Source organism: Ptychodera flava, chromosome 3, assembly GCF_041260155.1.
Source record: "Ptychodera flava strain L36383 chromosome 3, AS_Pfla_20210202, whole genome shotgun sequence".
In the NCBI taxonomy this organism is placed as follows: domain Eukaryota; kingdom Metazoa; phylum Hemichordata; class Enteropneusta; family Ptychoderidae; genus Ptychodera; species Ptychodera flava.
The window spans coordinates 32,644,058-32,649,069 of record NC_091930.1 but is presented as its reverse complement, the minus strand read 5'-3'; positions in this window follow the sequence as shown (position 1 = coordinate 32,649,069).

Here is a 5,012-nt window from a genome sequence, read left to right as displayed (position 1 = left end):
GAATTAGGGGAGAAATTGACAAAAAGCTATGCCATACCCCTATTCCTGACTGAGTCCAATATGGCCGCCAGCAGGGATTTGGGCCCCCCAAGTAATCAAAATTAGTGTCTGAGCTGGTTTCCACATACCTTTATATTTCCAAGTATTGTTCGGAGTAATAGAAAGTGCAAAAGGTTGTGTTTTCAGCATAGGACATCATACGTACTGAAATATGTCCCCCTATAGGGCTTCCTATGGGCCGTCAATTAGGCACAAGACCACTAATTCATTTCCCATAGGCCACCACAGTAGCGTTGAGCTCGATTTTCCTATTTTAAAACATTCAGCGGCACGAATCCTCTAACAGGTGTTAGGTCAATGTCAGCTTAACTACTCATTAATTTTTCGTGTGGGCAAGTCCACGGAATTTTGAGATAGCGATGAAAATAGCGCCCTCAGTGGTGTTTTTGACAAATTTCAGGCTTATTGTTATGATTTCTATTAGCCCTAGAACACCTCATATTACCACCAAATGCTTCAGCCATTATTCACAACAGTCTGCATTTTGATTCAGGCAGAAAAATATCTTTACAAAAATTCTTGACCTTAAAGTTCAAACTAACAAGCATCCATGCAGATATCAAAACTTCAAGGTCTGCACTATTTTTCTTCCGAACTATCTTCGTGGGTAACGAACCCGGAAGTGAATTAGTGATCTTGTGCCAATATAGTACAACCTTAAATTGACAAAAGTGCACAATTTTAACACCAATCAAAGTACTGGTGGATATGACTCAAATACTAAAATAAAAGAAAATTTAACCTTACACTTCAATTGCTACACCTGCCTCAAGACATACATTCATCGGCCCTATGGCAGCAATTTGCGTCACCTCTGTACCAAGCCATATGACACCATATGACATAAAAACACATTCCTGGCAAACAAATTTTGTGTCCCAAACACTCATATCAGAATACTTTTACAATTGCTTAGTTGTGTTCTTCCCAAAAAAGATATGATTTCACAAATAGTATCTCTCCCCGAAATTAAACCCCGGTTTCAGGGGCCAGGCCTATTTTCATCGACTTTTTACGGAAATTTTGAATAATAAATTTCTCTGTAGAAAACCGCTATGAATGGATTTGCACGAATTTTTGATATAAAAGAAAGAAATTGTATGTCTAAACAATAAAAGTACTGGTTTGACAAATTAAGTTGAATTAGGGGAGAAATTGACAAAAAGCTATGCCATACCCCTATTCCTGACTGAGTCCAATATGGCCGCCAGCAGGGATTTGGGCCCCCCAAGTATATCAAAATTAGTGTCTGAGCTGGTTTCCACATACCTTTATATTTCCAAGTATTGTTCGGAGTAATAGAAAGTGCAAAAGGTTGTTATTTTTCAGCATAGGACATCATACGTACTGAAATATGTCCCCCTATAGGGCTTCCTATGGGCCGTCAATTAGGCACAAGACCACTAATTCATTTCCCATAGGCCACCACAGTAGCGTTGAGCTCGATTTTCCTATTTTAAAACATTCAGCGGCACGAATCCTCTCAACAGGTGTTAGGTCAATGTCAGCTTAACTACTCATTAATTTTTCGTGTGGGCAAGTCCACGGAAATTTTGAGATAGCGATGAAAATAGCGCCCTCAGTGGTGTTTTTGACAAATTTCAGGCTTATTGTTATGATTTCTATTAGCCCTAGAACACCTCATATTACCACCAAATGCTTCAGCCATTATTCACAACAGTCTGCATTTTGATTCGGCAGAAAAATATCTTTACAAAAATTCTTGACGTTAAAGTTCAAACCTAACAAGCATCCATGCAGATATCAAAACTTCAGGGTCTGCACTATTTTTCTTCCGAACTATCTTCGTGGGTAACGAACCCGGAAGTGAATTAGTGATCTTGTGCCAATATAGTGAACCTTAAATTGACAAAAGTGCACAATTTTAACACCAATCAAAGTACTGGTGGATATGACTCAAATACTAAAATAAAAGAAAATTTAACCTTACACTTCAATTGCTACACCTGCCTCAAGACATACATTCATCGGCCCTATGGCAGCAATTTGCGTCACCTCTGTACCAAGCCATATGACACCATATGACATAAAAACACATTCCTGGCAAACAAATTTTGTGTCCCAAACACTCATATCAGAATACTTTTACAATTGCTTAGTTGTGTTCTTCCCATAAATGATAATGATTTCACAAATAGAATCCCTCCCCCGAAATTAAACCCCGGTTTCAGGGGCCAGGCCTATTTTCATCGACTTTTTACGGAAATTTTGAATAATAAATTTCTCTGTAGAAAACCGCTATGAATGGATTTGCACGAATTTTTGATATAAAAGAAAGAAATTGTATGTCTAAACAATAAAAGTACTGGTTTGACAAATTAAGTTGAATTAGGGGAGAAATTGACAAAAAGCTATGCCATACCCCTATTCCTGACTGAGTCCAATATGGCCGCCAGCAGGGATTTGGGCCCCCCAAGTATATCAAAATTAGTGTCTGAGCTGGTTTCCACATACCTTTATATTTCCAAGTATTGTTCGGAGTAATAGAAAGTGCAAAAGGTGTTATTTTTCAGCATAGGACATCATACGTACTGAAATATGTCCCCCTATAGGGCTTCCTATGGGCCGTCAATTAGGCACAAGACCACTAATTCATTTCCCATAGGCCACCACAGTAGCGTTGAGCTCGATTTTCCTATTTTAAAACATTCAGCGGCACGAATCCTCTTAACAGGTGTTAGGTCAATGTCAGCTTAACTACTCATTAATTTTTCGTGTGGGCAAGTCCACGGAAATTTTGAGATAGCGATGAAAATAGCGCCCTCAGTGGTGTTTTTGACAAATTTCAGGCTTATTGTTATGATTTCTATTAGCCCTAGAACACCTCATATTACCACCAAATGCTTCAGCCATTATTCACAACAGTCTGCATTTTGATTCAGGCAGAAAAATATCTTTACAAAAATTCTTGACGTTAAAGTTCAAACCTAACAAGCATCCATGCAGATATCAAAACTTCAGGGTCCACTATTTTTCTTCCGAACTATCTTCGTGGGTAACGAACCCGGAAGTGAATTAGTGATCTTGTGCCAATATAGTCAACCTTAAATTGACAAAAGTGCACAATTTTAACACCAATCAAAGTACTGGTGGATATGACTCAAATACTAAAATAAAAGAAAATTTAACCTTACACTTCAATTGCTACACCTGCCTCAAGACATACATTCATCGGCCCTGTGGCAGCAATTTGCGTCACCTCTGTACCAAGCCATATGACACCATATGACATAAAAACACATTCCTGGCAAACAAATTTTGTGTCCCAAACACTCATATCAGAATACTTTTACAATTGCTTAGTTGTGTTCTTCCCAAAAAGATAATGATTTCACAAATAGTATCTCTCCCCGAAATTAAACCCCGTTCAGGGGCCAGGCCTATTTTCATCGACTTTTTACGGAAATTTTGAATAATAAATTTCTCTGTAGAAAACCGCTATGAATGGATTTGCACGAATTTTTGATATAAAAGAAAGAAATTGTATGTCTAAACAATAAAAGTACTGGTTTGACAAATTAAGTTGAATTAGGGGAGAAATTGACAAAAAGCTATGCCATACCCCTATTCCTGACTGAGTCCAATATGGCCGCCAGCAGGGATTTGGGCCCCCCAAGTATATCAAAATTAGTGTCTGAGCTGGTTTCCACATACCTTTATATTTCCAAGTATTGTTCGGAGTAATAGAAAGTGCAAAAGGTTGTTATTTTTCAGCATAGGACATCATACGTACTGAAATATGTCCCCCTATAGGGCTTCCTATGGGCCGTCAATTAGGCACAAGACCACTAATTCATTTCCCATAGGCCACCACAGTAGCGTTGAGCTCGATTTTCCTATTTTAAAACATTCGGCGGCACGAATCCTCTCACAGGTGTTAGGTCAATGTCAGCTTAACTACTCATTAATTTTTCGTGTGGGCAAGTCCACGGAAATTTTGAGATAGCGATGAAAATAGCGCCCTCAGTGGTGTTTTTGACAAATTTCAGGCTTATTGTTATGATTTCTATTAGCCCTAGAACACCTCATATTACCACCAAATGCTTCAGCCATTATTCACAACAGTCTGCATTTGATTCAGGCAGAAAAATATCTTTACAAAAATTCTTGACGTTAAAGTTCAAACTAAACAAGCATCCATGCAGATATCAAAACTTCAAGGTCTGCACTATTTTTCTTCCGAACTATCTTCGTGGGTAACGAACCCGGAAGTGAATTAGTGATCTTGTGCCAATATAGTGAACCTTAAATTGACAAAAGTGCACAATTTTAACACCAATCAAAGTACTGGTGGATATGACTCAAATACTAAAATAAAAGAAAATTTAACCTTACACTTCAATTGCTACACCTGCCTCAAGACATACATTCATCGGCCCTAGGGCAGCAATTTGCGTCACCTCTGTACCAAGCCATATGACACCATATGACATAAAAACACATTCCTGGCAAACAAATTTTGTGTCCCAAACACTCATATCAGAATACTTTTACAATTGCTTAGTTGTGTTCTTCCCAAAAAAGATAATGATTTCACAAATAGTATCTCTCCCCGAAATTAAACCCCGGTTTCAGGGGCCAGGCCTATTTTCATCGACTTTTTACGGAAATTTTGAATAATAAATTTCTCTGTAGAAAACCGCTATGAATGGATTTGCAACGAATTTTTGATATAAAAGAAAGAAATTGTATGTCTAAACAATAAAAGTACTGGTTTGACAAATTAAGTTGAATTAGGGGAGAAATTGACAAAAAGCTATGCCATACCCCTATTCCTGACTGAGTCCAATATGGCCGCCAGCAGGGATTTGGGCCCCCCAAGTATATCAAAATTAGTGTCTGAGCTGGTTTCCACATACCTTTATATTTCCAAGTATTGTTCGGAGTAATAGAAAGTGCAAAAGGTTGTTATTTTTCAGCATAGGACATCA